General features: G+C 36.0%; 1 protein-coding gene across 22 annotated transcripts in view; it reads right to left on the reverse strand.

Annotated features, from left to right (window-relative positions):
- The window catches only part of PTPRD (protein tyrosine phosphatase receptor type D), a 1529902-nt gene that overhangs the window by 1384925 nt on the left and 132141 nt on the right, over nt 1–12836 (reverse strand). For all 22 annotated transcript variants that reach the window (XM_057498672.1, XM_057498671.1, XM_057498666.1 and 19 more), the window contains exon 2: nt 6459–6500. The gene's annotated coding sequence lies outside the window, so the exon portion shown is untranslated. The remainder of the gene's footprint in view (nt 1–6458; nt 6501–12836) is intronic.

Below are 12836 nucleotides of genomic sequence, written 5' to 3' on the forward strand. Positions count from 1 at the left end.
CAGTCAGGCTGTACTGGTATTGGCTGCATTGGTTATTAAAATATTAAAGTGCTTATGTTGGGCAGGAAGCCAGAGATAAGCCGGAAGAGAGGTCCGGGTGACCACAGAGAAGTTGAGACTCGAGAGTGGAGACTACAGATAGCTTCCACCAATAAGGAAATCCCTAGCAGGAGGAGTAAAACCACAGAGACATTCCACAAGCTAGAATCCAACTGGGTATGCTCCTGGACGTCCTGAAGTGAACTGTCCTCATTATAAAGTCATTAAAATAAACCTGCATTGCGGGTTAACCCCCCTTGGTGGGCAGAGAGAAGTCTGGAAAAAAGCTTGTGCAGTTAAAATTAGCTTACATCATTGCCAGCCTGTCAATCCACACATTTGCATAGCAATACCCCTCCTAAAACCTCCCTGCAGACCCCATTGAATGGAAATTTTCTGGAATATTCAGGGCCTTCTGATGCTAGATCAGGCCCACTCTATTATACAGCTTAATGAATTTGCTTGTCTGCTTTTTTGACTGGTTTCACTCTGACTTCCTTGCGTCACTGAACCAGTCTCCTTCCTAACACTTACATACAGTTGGTAAGTAAGCACTGACTTAAACCACCCCTTCCCCATTGACCTTGCAGCCTCAGCCTCTCCTCCAAGAGCCTCCACAATTCAGCAGCTAACGCGTTAGTGCTAGTATAGCAAGGACACCTCTTCCATTTGGGTGGAGTTTTAGTTTGTACCAGTACCAGAAACCTACAGTACGAAGACCAGAAAATGAGTCAGGTGTCTTCTAACAGCTAACGTCTCTGTTGAAGGATGAACTGTTACTCTGCCACTGGATTCCCTTTATTGACAAACATGCTCTAGTCCTTTTAGACTTTCAGATACTGCTTCCTTTTCTCCTCCTATCTGGTGATGGAAGTTTTGCTAATGTCAAACTCCCAGTATTGCCTGCTTTATTGGGCTGCCATGGCATATCACCAAATTTCCCAGATAATGGATTTGCCCTCAGAACTGAACTTTCTTATAGTGTCCTGAGAAAGACCTCATTATAAAATATTTATACTCTTTCTGTGGGTAATCTAAATTCTAGATTGTAGTCTACCCAAGCCTTTCCTGTCTCCCTATGTCTATGCCACACTTCAAAACATAAATTTAGTTTTCCCACTGGAAAAAATTCATGTATCTTATTGAAACTACTCAAATACTACTGATATTGAAGGTCTATAATAAATGAGAAAACCAGAGAGTTTATGTAAAGTTTCAAGTCCAAGGAACTGAAGAGCATTTACTTAATAACATGTAGTCAAAGTTTTAAGAGTAAGGGACCATTCTGCTTCAGGGAAACACAGAGCTTGAAGTTACTGTCCTCCAAGATCTGCTCCGAGATCTTCTTAACCAAGATATCCTATAATCTGTGTTTCTATCCTTGATCTTTCCCCAGGGCTTCAGACTTATGTGTACAACTGCTTACTGACTGTTAACCTGTCTGAACTTCCAGATAATACCACTTCATCTCCACCATCTCCACTCAGCTTTCCTACATATATATTCAATACACTATTCATACACATACTCATTTTGAGAGCTCTCAAAGCCTAGCAGTTTGAAAATAAATAATCCAATTATGAAATAGGCAAACTACACAGACATTTCATTGAAGATATATACATGTCACATAAGCACATGAAAAGATATTGAAAATCATTACCCATCAGAGAAATGAAAATTCAAACCAAAATATTCAAACTACATGCATATCAGAAAGGCTAAAGTATAGTGACAACACCAAAAGTTAGCAGGGACACAGACAGGGAAGGTAGGTGCCATTCTGAGGCAGCTCTCTTGGCTTGCAGGCAACTACTCTCTTGTGTGTTCACACTGACTTCTCTGTGTACGTGTGCTAAAGGAGAAAGAGAGAGAGCGAGCATGAGACCACAGAAGCTCTTCTTCTAAGACCCAAACTTATGGTGACAGCAACTGCCCTTTATGTCCTCATTTAACCCAACTCTGACACTAACTGTTAAGCAGAAGGACACACACAAGAGAGTAATGCCTCAATATTACCAGAGTTCGCACCAAGCCCTCAGGTTAGGGGCTCAGCGCCCTGAGGCTGCCACACCCCAGCCCACCCTCACTTCAGTTGCCCGTGATAAGTCCAGGTTATTACCTGTGCTTCTAACCAATCAGAGAGGTTCCCATGACCCTCTCGTCCGGTCTGATTCACTTGCTATAGTGGCTCACAAAAGTCAGAAAAACAGTTTATTTACTAATTACTGGGCTATTACAAAGTATATTAAAGAATATGAATGAAAGGAAAGATAAAGAGATATATAAGACAGAGTCTAGAAGGGCATGAGCCAAGCCGACTCTGTCCCGGAGGAGTTAGGCTGTGCCACGTCCCTAGCATGTGGACGTGTTCACCAGCCTGAAAGTTTTCTTAATCCTGTATTTTTGGAATTTTTACGGAGACTTCACCATGTAGGCATGATCATTCATTAACTCCCTCGCCAGCCCCTCTCCCTTCCCTAAGGACAGGGGAAGGGCTGAGGGGTCCAAGCTTCTCATCATGGCTGGTCTTTCTGTGGTGGCCCCTGCCCCTGAAGTACACCAAGAAATACACTGTGCAGGAGAACAGCAAGAGCAGCTTCATTAGGACAAAAATGATTCTATCTCAAAGCTCCGAGGGATTTAGGAGCCCTGTGCTAGGTACTGGGGTCAAAGACCAAAAGGTGCTTCTAGTGCTTTTAGGAAATTACAAGAGTTTCAGGAGCTCTGGGCCCAGAACTAGGGACATAAAAAAACATATATGTTTTATTATTTCATACAAGCATACGCAGGTTGTTGGCAGAATTTATTTCCTTAGGGCTGTAGGACTAGGGTACTTGATTTCTCACTGGCTGCCAGTGAGAAAGGCCCCTGAGCTCCTAGAGGCTGCCACAGTTTCCTATGTGGCATTCTCCAAAGACCCTCTCATACGATGACAGCTTACCTCTTTCAAGGCCAGCAGGAGAATAAGAGCCAGTTTTCTAACAAAACATAGTCATACATAATGTAATGCATTCGTGGGGTGCCATTTCACACCTTTGCCATAAAAGGAACATAATCACAGGAGCGACAGCTTGTCACTTTCTCCATGTTCTGTTGTTGTGAAGCAAGTCAGAAGTTCTGCTCACACTCAATGAGAGGGGATTACACCAACGTATAAAAGTCAGGAGACAGGGCTCAGGTAAGCTACATTAGAGTGTATTCACCAAGTTCACTGTATAAAATGTAAAACACATATCAAAGTTTTGAGAAAAAATAAAAATCACACATATACCTACTGTCTAGAGATCATCAGTGCTGATGCTAGAGGTGTTCCTCTCTGGTCTGTTCCTATGTATTCTTGAACCCTAAACCCTAACGAAAGCACATTATATGTAACTGAGTATTTCTGTGTGTTTCTGTATTTTACATATGTATAAAAGTATTGTTATGAAAGAGGTGTAGTCCTATAATATGATTTTACAGTTTGACCTATTTTTCTAAGAACATAAACCCTGTAAATAAACTTCAAAATCTGAATTCTAGAAACTGTAAAATATCTTATCCTAAATGTCATAATTTGTCAGTTTCCCTATTAATAGTTAATTTATTTCCTACTATTATGTTATAATGAACACTATAATAAAGACAGTTACACATACATCTTACTCCTGTGAAAATAACCTTCTCAGCATATCTTAGATTTATAACTTCCCAAAGTGGGAGGATTTCACTTCCCAATTTCAAATCTATCCCTTTATTACTACCATCACTGTTTTAGTTCAGATAATAGGCTCCTAACTAATGTCCCTGCCTTTATTCCTGACATCTGCCCACCTCATGTCTCTATATCTCACTGATATCTGACCAGTTCACCATCACCATTCAAGATACTGGGAGTATCAATCTCTGCAGGAAGCCAGAGTGATTAAAATGACTTTTCTATATGGGCCCTTCATTGGCACTTCTCCTTATGTCGTTACCATAGCATTTTAAAATATGTTTGCATGTCTCCTCCCTTCTAATATTATAATTTCCCTAGAAGGCAGAGAACAGAATATCTTTTTTTGAACCCAGAGCACCTACAGTATATAACACATAGTAATTTCTCAACAAGTTGAACAGAACGAATGAAGTAAGATATTTTGGGTGTGCTATGCAGGTATGATTTTTCTAAGCCATCCACATTTTACAGTGTGGTTTTTCATCCTTAGCAAACTAACAAAAGCTAAAATTAAATCAAAGATATTCCAACACTGTTGTGCAACAGAAAGATTCTGTATCAGATGCAACTCTTTAAGAAAAAAGAATTGAACATAAAAAAATCATGAAGTTTGCAATAACTCTTCCTTTGCCAATAAAACAGTGCCCACCCAAAGATGAAGTATTTTTTTCACATGCTTACATGTCTAAAATTTTAAAATGTGTATTAGAGTCATTCCTCTTCTATGCGCAGAATGATCGAGATGATTAGTAAGTTTAACACAAAACCCAACCCCTTATATAGAAACGGGAAGGAGCAAAATAACATTTATTAATGTTCTATTAGGTAACAAGTATAAGAGATACTTTAGGATAATTATGTCATTTTAATACCCATCCAATCCATATGATAATTATTAGGAAATCATTTTTTATCTGAGGCAACCTGCCCAGGACTCCACAGCTAGTAGGTGACAGAGTCACACTTCAAAACTAGGAAGGTCCCATTTCAAAGCTATGATTCTTCCACCTCTTTATTGTATGAGAATGCTTAGGAAATGCCCTAGTTTTCCATTTATTACTAGAAATGTCGTGGCCTGGAGTATCAGGTGGAAAGAGTAGTAATGACCAACAGCAGGCTAGAGGTTAAGGCTGCACAGCTATGGGAAACCGTGACTGTTTGCATTGTGCTATGTTTGATTTAGTTTCCTGACAAATGTCATGCCAAAGCTTTGACATGACAGAGATTTGTGCCTGGAGTCATTCATTCCCTGTCTGGCAGAGCACGTTGGCTGGCATACTGTCCTTGGGTATCCTAAAGTCGGATATTCTAAAGCTACATCAGTCTCTGAATAGGAACTAAAAATGACTAAGAGGAAAAAATATATATGAAAAATAGGGTCAAGAAAAAGAATGCTCAGAGTGTGTTTCAATTTTAAAATCTCTGAAAATTACCCAATTTCTAAAAATCCATTATGCATATGGATATGATGAGAGTTTATTTTTTCATACAAAAGTAACACGGCAGAACACACACAGTATGCAGTACGTTGTGAGCTAAAATTAAATATAAAGGTGTGCATATAAATCTATTTGCCCAAATAACTTTTGCATAAAGTAGAAAATATATCAATTATTACTAACAATAACATATATGTCCACATTATACTTAAAACTACAATCTAACATCCAACCTTCCTTTCAATATAAAATTACTTCATCATGCAGAAGATTTTAAAAAAAGGGAAATGCCTCACCAATTTCTGTGTGGGATTGGAAGGACCCTGAATAGGGTAAATGGTCTAGAGAAGCTTTAGAGAAACTAAAAAGACATTTGAAAATCCATTCAGTATTTAAACATCTCCAGAATAATAACATCAAACCCTCTCTCAATACCTTATCCTAGAACTCACTTAAATTCCTATGTGCAAGTTTAAGCAATTTTGTTTTCTTGGCTCCGTTCTCCACAGAGAAGGACTTGTTTGAGTACCTCCTCCACATGAGATTCAATTGATCGCTTCTTGTCATTCTCCATTACAGTCCCTAAGAATCTTAATTCCTTTTGTCTTTACTCATAGAATTCGCACTATGTACTTCGTATTCATCATATATGTTTTCTTTTCAGTTCCCTCAGAATTCAGGGTCATTACAATTCATGATCTTTATAATATTCTTTACCTACAATTTCTCCTTTTTTTTTTACAATAGCATTCCATTTTGAAATCACAGGCATCCTCTATTAGCCATGTGCTTTCCCTCTTTTCTTATAGTACAGTATAGAGTTCCTATTGACATGCAATTTTAAATTAAATTAACTATTTGGTTCCCCCAAACTGTGACAGTCTTAGGTAGTTCTTGACTGATAATTTAACTCATATATATCCTATTTCAATAAATTAATCATTAGTGTCATTAAATACTATATTAAATACCTCCCATCAACTTTAGAATAGTTCCATCATTTTATTTCCAGGACATAAATGATAACAGTTCTTTGACTATAGGTTGTATGGATCAAGGCTTTCTGTGCCAGGCAATGACACATATTTGATAATCAGGTTTTTAATTGATTTTTTTCTCACTAGTATCATGTATTGCTACATGAAAGAGTATATATCATAAACAAGAATATGTACTATAATTTCATATATCTAAGAATGTGATGGTAATATAATTATTAGAACATTTTAATGCTTTACTCATAGAGAAAATTTGAAACATATTTTAAATGTGCATACCTTTGTCCAAGGCACATCCTGCTGTGGTCTCAGGATAGGAACCTATTGTAAAAAATATATATGCTTATTAATACACTTCATATAATAAACAGATTGAAAAATGCCAATACATAAAACCAAAACAAGAATATGGTTTAAACTTCTATCACTGCTGATAATGGATATCTATCAACTTTAAAAAGATATTCTATCTTTGCCTTTTTTGCTGAAGTTCATTAAGGAAAAAAAGATAGGCTATAAATATTGATACAGTTCTCAATTTGAATCTCCAAAGGAGCTTTATTCCTTTGTCTCAAATGAAACTTTTTTTTCCTAGAAGAAATATACAGGTAGATTCAATACATGACACACAATAGTCAATTTAAGGCAAAATTTCAGACATCACTTTTCAAAATGTTAAATGAATTATCATGTTCAAAACAAGATGATGAAGAATCAGGTTAAATAGGTTTTAGGATAATGAAAACCCTATATTTGTTCATCAAAAAGTGGTAGTGTAACATCAATTAAAGTTAACAGAAGCATTTTCACAGTAATAATGTTTCAAACTTTCAGGCAGTAAAACTAGAATGTATGTGCAGATAATAAATATGTTCAAATGAACTTGAGTACTTTAAACATCAAAAGAGGAAACAGAATCACATATTGCTGCACTAAATCTCAATATTCCATCATTTCTTTCTTTTTTATTATTCTATTAGGTGTGGTACTGCATTTCCAAATATGCTCAAATGGACACCCACATAAAAGCACACATCTAAACGTAAGAACTCTAACTGAAAATGTGTTAATACTAATTACAAGAACTTCAATTAAATGTAGAATGAAAGAACCACTCACTTTGTTCCTATTTTTTGGCATCCTATATGCTTGAAATTTCCAAATGTTGAGAAAAATCAAAAGAAATAGCCTTCCTGTGTGATCTCTACCAGTATATTGGAATTCAAGTTTAGCGTGAATGATAAATGACAACAACAAAGTAGAAATAAAAATATTTTTTCTTCCATATTTAAAGTTTACCAAGCCAAAGAATTTTAACTCTGTAAGTCACCTGGGTGGATAATCAAGTAAAATGCACTCAAAATATGAGCTAAGGGGGTTTTCACTGTTATATGGGAATGCCTCAGGACTTCCTGGGCAATGTGAGGAAACCTTACTTTTGGGTCCCCTTTAATGCTCCCTCAGCCATTATTCAGTCAAAGCAGACATGCAGAAGCGTGTGCACACACATACACACTTGTTTGAAGGGTCCACATAAGATGCTTATGATAGGATTTCAGTGCTTAAAAATACATATTCAAATTTAGGCCATCTTATTTTATAGCCAAAACTACAATTTGACACTCTGGGGTTTGAACCTTGGACAGAATACTTGCCAACCTGGACTTTAGCCAATCTACGTATCTCCTGTAACTCTCAGTTTTTCACTTGCAATGAAGTTGTTGTAAAAATTACAAGAACACAAATAAATTGCTTAGAACCCTTCTTAGGATATAAAAATTGGCCAATAAACATATAGCTGTTGAAAATTATAAAACATTTGAAAACTAAAAAGTTGTTCAAAATTATTAGACAATTTGAATATTTTAAATATATTTTCCTGGTATTTCCAGTCTAAAATTCACCTCTCAGTGTGAAAACCTTAATTGGCATTTCTTCTATTTTAACATAATTATATTTTCACATTATAATTATGCACCGATTAGGCAATGTTAAGTATAGATGACAAACTTTATTTTTGAAAGAATCATCAGAGAAATCAAAATAAAAGTGGTTGTGTGTGTGAGTATGTGGTTTTTGGGTTTTGTGTTGTGAAGAGTCGTTAACGGAAACCTCACTGACATGTCACTGAAGTCTGCAAGAGAAGCTCTTATGCCCATCTAATATTAAACCACATATTAAACCCAGGTTGGTCAGATACTAGTCACCAAGAGTTTTATACTACACTGATCTGAATCCTATACATAATGGTATTCCCACTGCTTCTCTCAAATGATTTTTCAATGTCAGAAAAATATTATAGTGAACTATCTGATTTTAGTTTTATTCTTCAAAGAACACAAAACTCAAAACTAGACATTATCTATTTGAAATAGTTTAGTTTTAGATTAATAGACAGGTTACTTGCCTTATCGTTATTAGAATTGATAATGTATCATAATTAATAGATAACAACTAAAATCATTTTCAAGGAAAGGTGGTTTACTATTTTATTTTTAATTTACATCAAAATAACAACTACTTTAACCAAAGTTAAGGTACATTTCTATTGAACGTTTACATAAAGGTACAATGTGTACAGTGATTTGAACTAAAACTAACCCTTGAAAAATAAATAATGGTTGCTGTTTAGTATAAACAAATAGTAATTTTGCCCTATTGTCATTTTGCTCATTTGAAAATACTCATTACTATCATGTTGCTCCTTCCTATGTTTTGAACATAAGAGATGTTCTTAAGAAAGTAGATACAAGTCAATAATTACTTCACCAAAGCAGAACCACTATTTTAATCTAAAATAAATTAAATGAGCATCACAATGATTTATGTCCCTTAAGCCCAATCTGAATGCTTTAAAGTTGGTCAAGATTTTGTTATTTCTTCCATTCCTTATTAACTATTAATAGCCAATAAACTTAACTGTACAATATATTTGTATTTTTCAAATAAATGCAAAGTCAATCTTTTATATCATTCCTTATCTACATTTCTTTAAAGGTACCAAGTACATAGCTGTTAACGAATATATTTAGAAACTATACTTATGCATTTTTATTTTCCTATGCCTTATTCATGCTATGAAATATAGAATAACTATGTCATTTATGGCCAAAATTGCATGTATCCATTTCCTAAGTGAAATGGAACTAACCGTGTCATGCATGTCAAGTTTGTAAGCCTAAGCCATAGAGCTTACCATGGAAGACTTTCTCCAGGCTACTTCATTTTTCCCTGTCAAAAGTGTCAGAAGATCAAAAGGATAGTGGCAGTGTTACTCCACATCACCTTATTTAAATGTTAAGTCCTTAAAATGACTTTCTTTTCAACCTATCTAGGAGGAAATTTTTATTTCACTACTAATATGTATGACCCAATTTTAGGAGCAAGTTTAATAGATACATTGTACTCCAATGAAGGATGCTATATACAGCATGGAAACTGAACTTAAGAAATCAAATACAGCTATGACTAAATATAATTTCTTTGTATCTGCTTGCTATCAAACCAGATGTGCTTGTGAACATAAAGATTCAAATTCAGAAAGATCATGGTATGCAACATACTTTACCCTAGTAAAAGATGGTAATGATGGCATAATAATAGTGAATAAATGGACAAGCATCACATATAATACACACTGTATTATATTTTAAGGAGAAACCAGAAATTTGAATGCATTGGTATTATGGACTGAACTGTGTCCCTTCCAAATTCTTATGTTGAAATCTTAGCCCCTATTATCTCTGAATGTGACTGTACTGGGAGAGAATGTCTTTAAGAAGGGTGATTAGGTGAAAATGAGGTCATCAGGGTAAGCTCTAATCCATTGTGACTGGTGTTTTTATGAGAATAGACAAGGACACAGAAACATAGAGGACAGACCATTTGAAGACTCCAGGAGATAGCTATCTACAAGCCCAGGAGAAAGGCTTTCAGAAGAAACTAACCCAGCAGACACCTTGATCTTGGACATCTAGCCTCCAGAATTATAAGGGGAAAAAAAATCTGTTGTGTAAACTCCCATTCTGTGGCTCTCTGTTATGGCAGCCCAAGACAATTAATACAATTAGTAACTTCCAAAGTACGTGTGAAGCTCTCTGCAAACATGTGGCAGAGGTAAGTTTTATCTTCAATGTCCTCCTACTTGCCATTTAAGATTTACCTTTTCCTTGCATGGGCTTCTTGATGACCAACACTTGATGTCCCTAGAGTTAAAGTGGTTGTCTATCATAGAGTTTCCCTTTCGTGCTTCTCCAAAGGTACTCTCGAAGTGCTCTTCTCTTGACCTAAAGAAAGAGCCTATCACAAAGATTTTAATAACTGAGAATGGCTTGGCCTGTAGCTGTATTTGAGGGTATTTGTCTGCAAAAAGTAAGTAATATATTTTTAAATAAAGTGAGCCTTTTATGTTTTGGTTTGATAGTAATGAGCAGGTGTGATGAAACTGCCATCTTTACTCATTGTTAGTGGTAGTATAAACTGGAAAGCAATTCGCCAGCATGCATCAGTCTTAAAAATATTTTCTTCCTTTCACCCAGTTATTTCTTTTCTTGGAATCTCTCAAAAGGACCTATAAACAGATGCTGATAAACATTTACGTACTCTCATAATCCATTTCACTACTATTTATAGTGGTTCCTCTCCCCCAAAGAGGAGACAAGCTAAAAGTCTTATACTAGAGAAACTGAATTGTCCCCACAGATAAGGAAATATTGGGCTTTTACCTGTAACTGTGTTTTCAAAGACAATTTAATCGGATGAGAATATAAACTGAATTGTACAATTTCAGCTCAACAGATCAGGTTACAATAGGATTCCATTGTGTAAAACTAAATTAACCCCCTGACATCAGCAATTCCCTTTACTCCGTCCAACTCCTCTCCTGACCTTCCAAATAAAGATTCCCCTTTTATAAATTAGTAAAACATTCAGAATTATAGGAAGCGGACAAAAGTTGCAAGTTAGTAAAACATTCAGAATTATAGGAAGCGGACAAAAGTTGCAAGTTTCAGAAGACTTCTCCATCCTCTCAGGAGAGGCAGGGAGAAAGGTTTTCCACAGTTATAATCTGTGAATACAACTTGGTAACTGCTTTAATTCTTGAAGTGATCTGTCTCTCTTTCTATGTCCAATCTAATCGACAGTAATGACATCCAGTTATAACTGGCCTCTCACTTAGAGGATCAAGATGTAATCTTCCTTTATACCCTAACAGAGGTATCACAAAACATCTCATGACATAAGACATAAAGAGTAAGAAATATTCTATATTTTATTTGATCCTCTTGTTATAAGGTGTGTACACTGTCTTAATGGAACAGTAGAAACCTTATTGTACCATGATTGCCAGGTGAGAGCTTAGCAAAAACGTATTTTCAGTAATGAAGAAAGCCTTGTAAAATGGCACATGGTCATGAACACCAATTCATCCTGCTGAAGCAAGACTGTAACCAGGGTGCCTGAATCATCCACAACCCAAACCCTTCTATAAACTACAAGCAGATTTGTGTAGAGCCCTTTTGGTATACTATGCACAGAGAAAATCATGGAGGAAAATATATGAAAATGTTCTTGATGGTTATCTGAGTGGTGATTTTTTATGTACTCTTCTATATTTACTAATTTTTTTTCTACCATGACCTGTATCTCCTTTACAAACATGATCAATACTTTATTCCAAAGAAGCAATGTGCTAATTTTCTACCTATTCTGCAAATATTAGAAATGGGTTGAACCTACCCAGGTAAATAGGCAACTACTCCATCTATGCTTAAGGCCTGCTTTTCCCCAGCCACGGTGCTCTGAAGATTTGTGCTGGCAATACTATGGACATCAGGGGTACCAGGGCACAGTGCACCCCATAGCTAGTAACCTTGAATGTGTGCTCTATGGCCTGCAGTGATCCCTGAAATAACTGAAGATTGACTTTCATTTCACCTCCCAAGAGGTCTTTTTATCTAAAATTCAAATTTCCTAAATTTAGATTCTTTAGGGCTGAGACAATATTGATGCATATATACATTTCAGGAAACTGTTCCTCTTTAAAAGTTAGTTCACTGCTTAAACACTAGTGTATTAACAAATGTACCAATTCCTTTCAGCACAGTAGCTAATGTGATGAGTGATGACTTGGGGTAAGGGTCTTAGGAGTTAGGCACAAATTTTGGCACTTATCAACCTGTATTCTTGAGCACACAAATCATTGATCCTCCCTGGGAGTGATAATTGTCTGAATCATCTCATAGTGAGTATTATGAAGTTTAACAGCCTGTTAACATCACCCACCTGAATAAATATATGTACCTGTAAAGTGCTCCCTCTATATATGAACAACTAGCTCTATTTATCAGGCACTGAAATCTTCAGTGTGAAGGAGCCAGTAGCAACCTGGAGGTCAAATTACACTTTTAAATGTGATGTAGATACTCTGCTAGAAGCCTTGAGAGGATTATTAAAAAATATTTAAAAAAAGAAGGATTCTATGTAAATGCCAAGCACTACAGTGTGTGATACCCTTGGCGTATTTCTTTTGTTCGAGTTTTGTGAACGTATTGTGAATCTGGCAATTCTCAAGAGAGGTTAATCAGAATATGCTTTTCCTGTCTTATTTGTGATAGCACTTTATAAATGCCCAATTTTCAAAACTCAGAACCTATA

The sequence above is a fragment of the Manis pentadactyla genome, chromosome 3, assembly GCF_030020395.1.
Source record: "Manis pentadactyla isolate mManPen7 chromosome 3, mManPen7.hap1, whole genome shotgun sequence".
Taxonomy (NCBI): domain Eukaryota; kingdom Metazoa; phylum Chordata; class Mammalia; order Pholidota; family Manidae; genus Manis; species Manis pentadactyla.